General features: G+C 46.2%; 1 protein-coding gene across 1 annotated transcript in view; it reads right to left on the bottom strand.

Moving 5' to 3' along the window:
* Positions 1–14,542, bottom strand: part of LOC107270751 (protein turtle) — a gene marked incomplete in the record, with an annotated part of 104,179 nt that overhangs the window by 45,110 nt on the left and 44,527 nt on the right. The window contains 1 exon segment of the mRNA XM_025088081.1: positions 13,678–13,715.

The following is a 14,542-nucleotide window of genomic DNA, read 5'->3' as shown; positions in this document are numbered from 1 at the left end:
AATTCCGTTAGAACTTTGATAATTTATGGGGTGGAAAATTTTGTGTAAATATGATTATCCACGATGACCTCGTCTCTCCGTTCTCTCTCGGCCCTCCTATGCTCGGTACCGGGCTAGACGTCCGATATAAGTAATAGTGTTCCTAATTTCTTTTTTCTCTAAGGCTGGTAACACCGTATACAGTGCTTTGTTAATCAATGAATATATTACGATGACGCGTGTCATCTACGTAACCGTAACGTCACGTGCTTTATTGTTGGATGCGCCTTTACCCAGAATGACAAAAATACACGGTGGCATTTTCTAACGACCTACCTCGCTACAGGCTATTTCATTCCCCACTGACTCCCTGTCCCCGGGAATATGTTAATGGGGTTTCTTTTGCGCAAGGGTGCGCGGTCGATACACTTGTCACGGACGGGTTATGTTGTGTCGACTGGTATATATACGAGAGGGAAGAATGGCCCGGAGACAGAGGGAAAAAGCGACGCTGAAAGCGGCAAACTTATAAGGGATGAGAGAGCGGGGACCACCCCTCAATGAGGCCGATGCTGCCGTTCCCATTACCCGTCCGTACTGTTACTTGCTTTTGCTTCTGAAAAATTTTTAGCTTGACCTTTGACCCCCTTGACAACAGGCAATTTGACCCCTCCTGGCTCATGGACTGTATTCAGCCTTGACGTTTTATCAATTTTACGAACCGAAAGGAGTTATTGTGTACGGGGTATATATTTAATCCCGCATGTATGGCCCAAGGCGTGTAAATAATTTGTTATAAATAATATATAGGGATTTTTATTCTGTAAAACTGCGGCGGATGAAAGCCAAGAAGTTTAAGGGTGGCGTGTGCTATTCGCCGAAATAGGGTGAGACCTTGAACTTAGTAACGGCACCACCTGCGACCTGGAGGGGCTGGTTTGGTTAGTTGCCACGGATAGAAATGGTATTCAGGAGCGTAGTAAGCTAGAGCGTCGCCGGTAGCGCGCAAGGTCGTCCTTATAAAGGGTACATAATCATGCCGTTAAGGGTGAAAAGTCACAAGGGTGCCGATCAAGTATATAAGGGGTGTTCGATGGAGCGGGAAAGACGACGGGCGTTACGGGAGTCGCTGATTTGGTGGGTTTATGCGATATTAAAAAATACATTTCTCGCGGTTACCCTCGAACCAGTGGAACCCCTCGTAGTGGCTGAGGTACGAAAAGGATCAGACCGGACCCCGAGTAAATCCGAGCGAGCGCGCCTTCCCGGGGTTGTATAATGCTTCAAGGAACCTTTTATTTTCCACTGTCTCATCGTACTACGGGTCGTATCCAAGTCCCTTTTTCTTAACCCGTGCACCCCTCGCGTCCCACCCTTATGGTCCATCTCAGGAAAAATCACCTTGGTCAGCCATTAGGTTTTTTTACCCACTCGCGTCCAAAAGGCACCGGATAGCCCTCGGCTTCGAGTCACCATATCCATAGCCATCCAAACACGTGGGGACGTTTATCCAATCATTTCTTTAGCACTGACCAAGATGAATTTACAGATTTTTCTGAGGGCAGTGAAGTATCCAGTAGTTTTGGGGCCCTGTGAATATAACAGTAAACTACGGTTTATTAATTCGTTGAGTCCTAATATAAAAATTTTTTTCCGGTTTCATCAAACTATTGACGATAAAATTAAATGAAGTAGACACCCCAAATTTCCAATACATACAGACTCTGACTACCGGTAAAAAAATCTTCAGCTCAGAAAATTCTCGACTCAGCACGTCATAAATGATCTGACGTTGAAGGAGAATCGACGAGCGTCTGTTGAGACAGTAAGGACATACGTTTATAAACACCCTGTGACGTTTACAGGGAGGGTAAACGGGAAAATAGCAGTTAGGTTATATGTATCGAAGCAAACGCCTTTTAAGGGAGGAAGAAAGGGTGATGGGGGTGGTAAACCGTTGGTATCGGATCTAAAGGGAGGATTCATCTCGGCTTCTAAGGTTAAGGTTTGTTTTATAATCTCCCTTAAACCACCCTTTAGGTATTAACCATTGCACACCCTCAGACACCCATGTGGCAAGGACACGCAATAAGGGTTGTTAAGATACCGAGGGGTGCCCACTCCGTGGATATCGCTCAAAGTCCACAATTTCTTTTTCAAAAAATTTTATCTTCCGACTCTATAGTCTCTTCCGGATAAGACCTATCTGTTATGTGTTCCAGGCTGATTCTGATGTACAGCCATACCTAGGTCCATCCAAACAGGGATGAACTCTCTTCCGCATAATGGCAAACACGACCGTGCTCCCCACCAGGTACCGGATCTACTGATATGCAAATCCTGACTGGCGCAGAGCATGGCCAAGATCTATTTCGGTCCATCGTGCTATTGAGCTGCCCACGCGTCATCATTCCTGAACGCCTACCTGGTCAAGTTACATTACAGCTCGATCCCCCAGATCTTGTTTGACTCGGTCGAACTGGAATTGCATGTAAGTAGGTACGCGATTGGGATATAACGGCGCAGCATCCTGAATATCCGTGATTTTATATCCCGGGAACATTTGAATCTCTTATTTATTGAGTGCAATATATATATATACATATATATATATATATATCTTATAAGCTGCGGAAGATATAAATATGATGGGAGAGAAATTTATAACATTTGTTATTGGCGCGGATGTACCTATTGGATGGGTACGTTGGGAGGCTGGGGTAAAGGGGCGGGGATAAAGGGAAAAAATAAAAGGGTGCCAAACGGGGGAGGAGTCTCGATGAACGTAAAAGACGTCAGAAGAGGACGATGAAGTGATTGCTGATCGAATTACCGTTACAGACTGGATGGGAGAGAAAAGGATTCTCGGGATTCCGTCGTACCAGAAATTTAATCCCGATTGTGATATCACAAAGGGGATGCGCGGACGGCGCGATTGAGACCGGAGACGAAATTAACGATTTCGTTATTCCGCTGATAGATACAAAGAGACAAAGAGAGATGGAAAAAGATATAAATATATAATTATATTGTTTTGTATATATGGATTATGAGTTACAGGGGTAGAAAGGAGTCGAGAGAAAGTAGGGCTGGATAGCGGACACGCTGGTAAAATTGTGGACGTTTTTGATAATTATGGGACGTTAAAAAAAAAGGGAAAGAAAAATTCTCTTTGATGAGACGAAAAATTTCGGGATAACCAACCGCTCCCCCCCTCAACGCTCTTCCCACCTCGATGACGCATCGGAAAAACCCTTCTATATTCTTCCTGCCGCGGCATGAAAATCATCCCTTATCTGTGGGAACGCGTTAATTACGGTCGAAGGGTGCCGAAAATATCTTTAGTTCTCTTCATTTGTATCCCACAGGAATTATTATTGGGTTTTACAGAAAGAGAGAGGGATGAAGAAAGCCACAATTCGCACCATCCTACCCCCGAAACTACCCCCCCTTTGTGAAACAAGAATATATTTAACACCTGGTCATACGGTGAACGCGTGCTTAGAATCATCCCCTAGTGCCTGTCAGTTAGACGAGAATACAGCTACTAATAAACTGAAGCAACCCCTATGAATAATTTATTCTAAAATGAATAAAAATTCAGCTAATTCAAACCGATATGTTATTTTATTATTTACGATACAACGCGGGGTGCAGAATAAAAATCAGACCCTGTATTGACAAGCCTTTTAAGCTGCGTGGCCAGATCCAAAAAGCCACAGTGACACCCTCTAGGAAATACGACAACCGGTGAATTATAGTTAATCGAATAGAAGGGTAGTTTCGAACGGTTTCCAATGGCAAGCAATACGGGACAATACTGCAGAAGGTAGACACTTCATTCCGAAGGGTGAGAGGGAGGTGGTTCAGGAAGTTCGGTCTAGGTAGGTTAGGTGGGGGTGGAGGTTCCAGTATGCCAAAGTGTGTATAGCTACAAATGAAGGGTTGGTGTAGTCACGGGGGTGGTGTTGGTAGCCCGACCGCGAGTTTGTTTCCAACTCTGAGAAATTCCACAGTATTAATTTATCTTAGTCCCCTTAGCTTCTGTCTAGGGGTAGAAAGGACGTGGATGCTCCAACTGGTCCAGAAGGCTTTTGGTGTCATCGATCACGTGGCTCCGGTGTATGATGTATACCCGGAGTCTGTCAGTAGAAAGAGACTTGGTAAGGCCAGACCGGCTTAAAGATTTTCAATGACAGCCGTGCGAGCGACTGTATCAACCCTTGGAGAGTAACAGCCTAGGTCGAGTCAATGTGAAATTGGCTGATAGGATATTTTCGATTGAATTCGTATGATTCATACGTCGTTAAGTCATTGGGGAGATGAATTTATATATATATAAACAAGATTGCCACTACCCTTATTTGGGAACCACCCCCTGTTATTCCTAATGCGCCGTGTTCTTACCCCCATGAGAACGAAATGTAAGCGAAGGTATAGTAAAAATATATTTTTTACTATATTCCATCTATATGATGATTTCGTGGGAGATAATCATCCCCTTGGCACGTGCAGGCACATATCTTTCCAGCCTGGAGGAAAGTCAAAGGTATTCGAGTAGCTTCGCCGGTCCAGCCACCAATCTCGGTATTACTACTGTTGAGGGTAGGTTAGGTATATTTATGGATGGTACACCTACGCCTCCCCTAGGTTTCAAGAAATGAAGTGAAATTGGCTCAACTATTTCTCGAGGAAACTTTTGTATATACGTGTAGGATAACACCTTACCGATTCTCATTCCCCAGATACCATTACGCTGTGGTAAACTGACTAAAGGGGTGCGCGCCACCATCGCCGTACGCCAAGTGGAAAAGTAACAGGCGGGCGCGGCATTTCATTGTTGTCTGCCTCTTGTTTCCAGCTTGGCGGACGTGTAAAGCATAGGAAATTACATTGTGCATCATTCGGGAGTTGCATTCCAGGGTGGTTTTCCTAGACTTCGTATTCCATGTGCCCTTTCCAGCACTTGTCTATCCTGGACACGGATGAGTTAAGCAGCTACCGGGGGGGCCTAACGGCCAGTGCCGTATCCACGAGTGGAATGATACTGTTTAGGGGGACGAAGAAACGAATAAAGGGACGAGTAGAAGCAGTCGCGATTTTCAAGATGAAATTCCGCATGCGCGACTGCTCGCTGTCGAGTGTGGCAATCCTTCCGGTGTGTCTGACTAAAATGTTTTTAAAAACAACCCCTAGACGGTGCCCCTATGAGACCTGCAGGCTCCGTAGCCGTATAAGCCGGGAGCTTGTAAAGCGTGACGAGAAGAGGGGTTGGTAAATAAGGGTGAAGTTGGGAAGAATAAGAAACGGTTAGAGAATGAGGGGGTGGAGGGGGAGCGAGGGGGTAGTTTGAGGTAAGCAGACGTCCATTAAGTGACTTCAAGCTTATCCAGAACAGTCGTTGAAGTTGGAATTTCCATGATAAAAAAAATGTAACGACTTAGATAGGGGCGGACGTCGGTCTCATCCCCTCGTGACAGACGACAGAACTTTAGCAGTACGTGAAAGGATCAGAATGGATATAGGCGACTTCACGTTACCGGAGGCTGCAGAATTTCTAGTAGGCAGCAGCACTTTACCCCTTTGAGGCGCGGAGAAAAAAATGTTCATTACTATAAAACCAGCTGAGCCAGACGCAACCCCCCCAACTTACACCCTTTTTTTATTTTTATCCATATGCAGACACGTACGTACGTTCCGTGTAGGTGTTCCTCATGGAGGGAAAAAAAAAAACGTAGCTTAGTCGAGCAGATCAAAGACTATCCCTAACCATCGTCAGACTAGCCTTACCACCTTTTTCCATTTCTCCCGGCGAAATCTCGCTTTTTATCATCCGGAGACACCCCTAGGGAACCCACCTCGGGCCGCCCCTGACATCTCATCCCTTGAAACGAAGCTCAGAGGCAACGGTAAAATCTTGGGGCAATTTCCACCGATTAAAACGTTAAAACTGCACTCGTTCTCCCGTAGTCGCCGAGAGGGGTCGAAACACAAGCGTCAGTGGCAGGGCCGTAGTAATGGAAGTGGATAGAGAGGGCCCAACCAGAAGGGGTGAAACTAAAGGCTGACGACGATGTTCGTTCTCTTTCGCGTAATTTCCAGGAACAGCGTCGAGCTGCTTCCGCTATCTCCCTGCGAGCTGTCGTCACGGTTTACCCTTGCCAGCTTTCAACCCCCCCCCCCGACCCCCCTCCAGTTCTCAAACACGACGTCGTCCTGAACAGAAACGTCAACGCGTACGACGTCCTAACTTCGTCCCAAAAACCCACTTATATCCATCTTCCGAATCGATCTTTCCACGCAATCCAACCCCTGCTCGATTACTTTTCTAATTATTCCTTTTTTTTTCATTCCCCTCTCGAAAGATATACAGTGACTACGGTTCGCGTATAAATTACAATGTAATTTGTATCCCATTATTACTACTGTTATTAAAAAAAATACCTAGTCACTTCCCCTAGGGACATTTCTCATAACTTTCCTCTACTTGATCGTGACTTCTTGGCGGTATCACTCACACAATGGTAAACCAAATTCACTTAGCGAGGGATGTGCCCGTACAATTTAACGAAGACGTTCTGTACCGTCTGCGACGAATTAAAAAATTGGAACCACTAGCAATTAATTCGCGATACCAAGTGACGTCATTGGCTCGAAAGTAACGTCCCTTGCCAATTACAATACGATCTGTCCTCCCTAAAGTGTTTTCCGAGTCAAACCATAAATATATAATAAACAATTCTTCATCCGTCAAACCAATCTCGTTTTGTCGCAATGGATACCCCGATGCCTTTATCAAGGCTAGAAGGAGCAACCGTGCTTATCGCATAAACGAATCGCACGTTTTAATTAAAAGTACAAAAAATTCGTGCATCCCTTGAAGTAGACAGAGAAACAGAGGGGTGCTTCGCCAAGCTCAAGATACGAATGTTGCTGTTACTCTTGTATGAGAGTACTAAGGATTATAAATAAGTTGGTTGAGAAAAAATTTGAAAAATAAAAATTTTTCAAAAAATCGTTGAAAATTTTTTGAAATTTTAATTTTTCACTTATGCGTAATTTGACCACTAAAAGGGCTCACGACAAAGTGCTTTTACAGCCAGTGCTTAGAGTTGTTGTTGTTCCTAACTGTAATCTCCCGGTTGTACTTACAGAATTACGCCCGCACGTGGCGCCACTGTCGACGGCCCTGACAATAAGTGCATAGACGTACCCACGTACAATGCACACATAACCATAAGTGCATGCACAAGATGGAGTGCACGTAATGGCGTGAATTTTTTATTTTTTTTTTCGTCCGTATTTTCGACCGTAGAGTATGGCACAGTGGCGCCTTTACCACGTTCTCTCGAACTTGCTAGAAATACTTTGCGTGCCAGCAGCAACCGCGCACCGACATGGGACAGCGTTAAGGCCGTTGTCGAGCAGCAGCAACCACCTTTGAGGAACTTTTCAGCCAGGGGGTTGGTAGGACCTCGCCCTGGGGTATAGAGGGAACTTTTCATTCGAGGAGAATCGAGTTACCAATTCGACGAGGGATTGTTTATAGAAGCGACGCCTATGGTGCGAGGTGTTGACGGTTTATGAGTATATGGAATAAGGGTGGAAAAAAAATTAACAATTGACAAGGGGTTATTGTTCGTCGAATACGAAGGTGGATGAAAAATAACGAAAGACAACCCTTTCGTCGAAATCCCCTTTGTGGCCGCGTGCGATGTAATTCGCTAATTTCAAGCGCATCCGATTATATTGCCCCAGGGGTAATGACACACCCCCCAACACACCTAGCTACGCACCTGGCCGCACGCGATAATCCCTACGTAGCGATAGACGAACGCGTGCGACGTCACACGTGGAAACAACCGTCCTCCCCGTTATACGTGACTTTAATCGTGTCGCGGGAAATATCGGTCTGGCTAATTAAAGCCTTCTGTGAAAACACTCTAATTACTCTGGCAAATTGTGACGAGTGCTGCATCCGTCCTTGGTTGTAATCAAATACAATGCATTCGCAGAATTTACGGCTGAAGAGTCGCGACGAGGGGTGGAGAGAGTACGGTTTCTTTTTTTTCTTCTTTATGTTGTCTTTGTAATTATGAAAATTACTTAAAACACTGGCGTACCCTTCGCTTCAATGTAATTATTTTACGCAGAGAAGAGTATTTCAAGTTTACATTTCATTAAACCCTCGAAAGGTCTGCTGATGATCTTTGACCTTTTGAACGCGTAGCTTCAGGGGTCGAATATTTCGGGCTGGAGCGAAAAGAGAATTTCAAGGGAAATAAATAGAGAAGCTGTTTTTAGTTCGCTCGAGTCTATCTGTATGGAATTAATGATATGTCCGAGGGAGGCTGGAAAGGGGTTGTTAGGCCATATCGAGATTAGTCCAAGGGGGATGAAATAGCATGGTGCTTGAAAATGCACGTCTCGGCCAGGGGTGCTTTTTCGCGTCTTTCCAAAGATCGATACCAATGGCCGCCACCCACCCGTAGATTCTGCCTGCGCCGTATCAGCCCGAGCCACCCTTATGCGATCCCTCCAGACCTCCCCCGGGGTATTACGTCAGGAACGACCCTCCCGTAACGAATGACGTCACGAACAGTTTTCCTCTCCCCTCGGTCAGAGAGCAGAGCTCTTGCGCACCGTCGAGGGACACTCTGGTCAAAAGGGGTGTATAGGCGTACCACGCGGTCAATCTTCAAGGCCAAAAACTTTCCCGCCAAAATTCAGCTCTCACAAAAATTCTGTGATAGAAAAAAAAGAACCCGGAAAATCCCACTGCAACGCGTGACAAATTCAAAAGTGCATCGGTGGCTCCGTACCACGTTGAATCGGAAGCCTCGACTGCCGCAGAAAGCAAGCAACGAGTGTTCCGAGGCCGAAACTGGTAATATCCATGGAATAAGGGTGCAGAAGAGTGGCACTCGGTTTCCCTGGCGCAGTGGCCACTTGACCCAGTCCCGGGCGGGCCGGTTATTGATTTAAAAAAATGCGTTCCCGAAGGAAAGTGGTGGGAAGGATAGAAAAAGAAAAGTGGGAAAAGCTGTTTCGGCGTATACCACGGGACAAATATAGGGGATGATTTTCGATTCCCACGGACTTTTCTGTATTCAAGTAATACGTCATCGTGAGGTAATCAGAGTGAATTTGTCACATTAAGAACAAATGTGTCTGCTTCGTATATATTGTATATGGCGTATATAAATAAACCGGTACACATACCGAAGGAGGTGCGGACTCAACTGCAGGAAAAATATGTAAAAAAAAAAGAAGGGTACGGCCCTGAAAAATAATGAAGCAACTTCACACTGTATATAGTTAGCAACAGGGTAGTGTAGGCGGCTATTGACATCGGCCGTTCATTTACAACGTAATGATGCCAAAATGTCAGCGCTGTCAGGCGCAACGCGACGCTATCCAAACGGTTGATGAGGATAACGAGAGGAGGAGAGGGTGGGTTGACCATCCCCTAAACGAATTATCGCATTTCGATAACGGGGCCACTCATAAAGTGGTTGCAACGAACCACCCACCCGCCACCCCCCCCGTAGCTGGTACCGCGCGTCATAGGGGTGGTGACCCAGAGGCAAAAGAACGGCTGGGTCATAAGGGTGGAAAGGAGGGGAGGTTCAAATAGGATAAAATGAGGAGAAGCTAGAGGGTTTCTAGGCCGAGCTTGCACGGGCATCCGAGAAATAGGGGTTGCGACCCCTGACCTACCGCACGTCGCCGATGCAGTGACGTTGCGACGTGACATCACAGGTGCATCCATGACGTGATTGCATCACGTGGAATTCGAGCTGCGCCTGAAATACACCACCCTCCGTGGATTTTCGCAATTATTATCTTAACCATCCCTTATTTCAAAGAGATAAAAATCCACCCCCACCCAAAAAGTCACAGATAACTTCCTTACGGAAGGTTCGACCACGGGACGCAAGTGCATAAAAGTGCAGGGATGCACCAGGAGGCAACCAGAAAATTGGATTAATTTCCACTCTGTATATGAAATTTACGCGTAACGGGACTAGCCTTCCTCCGGTAGCGCGAATACCATTTACGAACCATCCCCTATTGGTTCTGGTGTGTTTGCATCCAGGCGAAGAGTTGCGTTAACGCCGGCGGCACGAAGCTGCATTTAAACGGCTTGTATGCCGGCAGAGTCGCATTACGGGCCATAATAGGCTTTCGATATTGGATTCGTCGAGGATACTTTTCACTTCGCGTATTTAAACGACGACCGATTGAGCGTGGCCTTTGAAAACCGCCAGGACGCTCAGGCTACCCTGTCGGCGGCATTTCCTGCTGACGTAACGATGACGCAATCGCAGACTTCCGGTACTTACAGATATTGTAATCTGTGCGTCAAGGCAAATTGAAGTATCTCTTTATAAAAGTGCATCGTGCATCTATGCACCCTTGCGCCTGCATATCCAATATGCATCCAGCAACCCCCTTCGCCCAGAATTTATTCATCCCTTATCGTAGCCGCTCATCGCTTTTCGCACGAATCACGTGTTATAAACTACCATACGAGCGGAATAGGAGCTCTTTATATATTCATATACACGCATCTATATAGTAATCATAGGCACGGGCATATATGTATAAACATAACCATACATGTATTATCTATCGGTACGCAAATCGCGTAGCTGCGCCTGCATTTGCATGAAATGCATTGAGCGCACGCATCGATGCGTTAAGCGCATCGTGAACAAACGAGGCCAGTTATCGGTACGTGGATAAGTACCGGCGCTTAGCTGGAGATCACGGTCGAACGCGAAAAAATAAGGACATTAAAAAAGAAAGCGTCCAAGTTCCTTTTTTTTTTTTTCTGGACCTCGATAACGTCACGAGGGGGTTATCAATAATAATGGGATATTGCCATTGCCGTGATATAATATATCAAGGATAAAGGGGGATGAAAACCAATGGGCAAACCCTTAGGTTTCTCCATTCTTTACACGTGGCTAACCATCCCTACGTGCAGGCTGGTCTGGCCGAGTCCCAAAAACGAGACCGGGTTAACCCTCAACCCTTGGCTCGAGGCAAGTCCGACGATGTACAGGGTGTGCAGTGAGTTAGGGGTAGTCGAAGGAAGGTAAAGTGCCAGGGCCATCAGAGGCACAGAGTTATGGGTGTCGACGGGTTCCTGGCACAGCACGCGGGAGGTCTGCTCCGTGTAGCCGGTTTACCCCTGCGTCACTTCCTACCCCTAAGAGCAAACCCTATGGATCCTTCCACGAGACCCATCGACAGAACCGTGGGCTTCGATTTAAATGTGAAAGGATTGAAATTGGATCGGTACGATGGTATCGATACTTCGGATAGTACACGCGATACCCGTTCGCCGGTACCGGCTCTTAAGCTACCGTACACACCGTACGCGATCGCCACTAACGACCGTCTGGTATTCATTGCCTACGATATTTATCGCTGGCGCTATCTTACAACGAATCGATCGAGAATCGTCGAATTTAATACGGAAACATAATTCCACCCTTAAATAACAACGCGAAATTCCATCTCTTGTAAGGGATGCATGTAAATGCACAGGCATCCATAATTTCGCTACACAGATATAAAGTGGGTAGATGCTTTGAAATTAATGCTAATCCTTAACAACGCGGCAGGGGTTCTCATTCGATTATATACAAAATTCTCTCTCTCTCTCTCTCTCTCTCTCTCTCTCTCTCTCTCTCTCTCTCGCAGCGAGAGACCACAAGATTTCTCGTTAGATCATTTAAGCCTAATCGGTCCTTAATGAGAAGCGTTTCCGTCACTCGGCCGGAGGCGTTTATATAGGAGAGACAAGCCATACGCGAGAGAGAGAGAGAGAGAGAGAGAGAGAGAGAGATCCAAAAATACATATACCTATATATACACCTTGCTCGACGTTAACTCTCACGAGTATTTACGCAATCAGATTAGGATACGATGGGTGTCGTCACGACGAGGACGACGTCGACGCTATACGTCCCCGTGACGAGCAGCTCTCTCGTTACGCGTCCCATTACGTCGACTAATCGCCGCTTAAATCGACCAGGTTGAGAACCGGCCACGAGTATCGATTTGCGACTCATTACCAGCCGCGTCCCTAACCTACACGTACTGTCGGGCTATACGGTACACAGCCTATACTCCGTGCACACACCATGCCTATTACCGTAGACAAACTGTCAACCTACGTCCCCGTGCTGACGCCTGACGTCTTTAGCGATCGAGGACCCTTGGGATCAGCGTCCATAATGACGGAGCTAAACTTTTCCACCCAGGAGACAACGAACTCACGGACTCTTATCGCACGGACGTTTTCTTCCGTATACATTAGACGAGTAGAAATATCATTTTCCAACCCTTGCGACTCCTTCTGCACGTTGGCAAACGTCGCGGCTACGTCTGATGAGATTCCGTTCCGTTCCCCTTCTCTCGTTCGACGTCACTTGAGTGACGTCGACTATTACTTTTGAAGGCCTTTATGTACGTGTATACGTATATATATATACACGCGTATTCTCCAGGAAAACGATGTGACGTGATTTATTTCTGCTTTCAGGGATCTTTTAAAGACATTCTTCATTCCCGATCGCGTTGAGTAACTTGCGTAGGTACGTAGCAAGTTATTGACGACCTCACGCTCTTCTCCGACTGTTCACTGCGTTTGAATATTTTATCGTTTTTTTTTTAAATGTAACTTTTTTTTTAATGCTAACTTTAGTACTCGTTATTTTACTCCAGGGAATCACGCTTGTAGGTGTCTCTCACGTGTGTCGTATCTTTTGCAGTTTTCATCCCTTATTTATCACTAGGACGTATACCCCTGCATTATTATACAGCAGGTTACAGGACGCCGATGACAATGAGGGAAGCTATCCATCTCGTGTATCTCAAAGAAAAACTCTTTACCGGCCAGGGGAATTGCTATATGCCGGTAGGGGATGAAAGAAGATTGCGGGAGGGGGGAGGGGGTAGGAGAAAAACTTGGCCAACTTTTCCCGACGGCTTCCGGTAACGTTGCATATACACGCGCGGGTAACTGCGCATACGTAGGGTGAAGGCGATCGGTCTCAATATTTCCAAAGTTCAAAGCGTCCGAGGGTGGCGGGATCTTTTCGAGGATATTTTCATAAAACAAGCGATCCCGAAAAAAAAAAAAAAAAAAAAAAAAAAGGCCATGACAAACTTTCCGGTTAGTTTGACGAATAGTCAGGAAAAAAAAAAAAAAAAAAAAAAAAAAGGAGGCCATGACAAACTTTCCGGTTAGTTTGACGAATAGTCAGGATGCCCGTAGCTATCTATCCGCGCCTCGTCGTTCACACGGGGCCGGTGAAGAATGATATTTTCCAGAGGGTGATAAATATACAAAACCGTCAGCCGAGAAGGGAGGGTGGCGAACGAGAGAGGTACGGATAGTGGATACAGCGAGGGATGCAGCAGCAGCAGCAGCCCTCGACGCCGCCCACCATTTGTTATTCCCATAGACAAAAAAAAAGGAAATGTAAAAAAAAACGATGACGTCAGGCACCCTGGATTAAAATTATAATTTTTCCGCGTATTACTGCCGGAACGGTAAACCAACAGGGGGATGAAAATCTAATGGAATTCCAAAGAGAGAGAGAGAGAGAGAGAGAGAGAGAGAGAGAGAGAGAGAGAGTCTTCTCTCGAGTAGAATAAAAATAAGGGATGATGACTTACCAGTTTTTCTCTGGTGCTCGATAAACCACGTCGAGATCCTGTAACCAAGCAAGATACTTCGTATTATTATTGACCGTCTAAGGGTAAATTTTTGTTTTCAGGACTACCAACCCCCTCGATATAATAATCATCAGAGGGATGTTTATTTTTCTGCTGGACTCATAGGATTTATAAAAATATATTCCTACTTCGAATCTCGAGTTATTCCGTTCTCCCGTATCCTATACCTGGCATTAGCCCCAGGAGCCTGGAGGGCTAGGAGTTTAAAGGGGCTGGAACACTTAACACCTATTCTTCTATTTATTAACCCAGCGCACTCTCGACTGTCCCCGACTGTACAGCCGAGTTCGCACGAGTCTGCGCGAGCGAAAGACAAATTATTTTAACCCACCGTGCATAAGAACATTTACCCTTCGACCAACCACCCCCAAATGGCTTCGTCGCCACCCTTCAACCCTATTTGTTATTTCTATTGCACGAGGCGCACTCAGTCCTCTACGATGTCAAGCAGCGGCGGTTCGGTGAGAATCGAAACTTACGACGAGGACGACGAACCACGTCGAACCGTACGAAAGCGTCGTCGCCTTTGGAATTGCAGGGGAGCCGCGCAATTTGCGAAACTATTCGCGCGGTTCTCGCCCACCCTTAAGAGCCGTTCACAAGCGTCCCGTCCCGGTCAGGAAGTTCCGGAGCGATCGTCCTCCCGAGAATTTCGCATGGGCCCTTCTCTCGATTCCGATTCCGAGCCTTAGAGTCACCGCGGAATCTACGAGGGTTTGGTGTGAGGAAGGCTTTATATTTCGGCCCCTTTCGACATTCTCACCCTTTTCCGGTACGGCTCTTCCCCCCCCCCCCCCTTTTCCCC

This window comes from Cephus cinctus, unplaced genomic scaffold (genome assembly GCF_000341935.2).
Source record: "Cephus cinctus unplaced genomic scaffold, Ccin1 Ccin1_scaffold0814, whole genome shotgun sequence".
Taxonomy (NCBI): domain Eukaryota; kingdom Metazoa; phylum Arthropoda; class Insecta; order Hymenoptera; family Cephidae; genus Cephus; species Cephus cinctus.
This window is presented reverse-complemented; position numbering and strand designations above follow the sequence as displayed.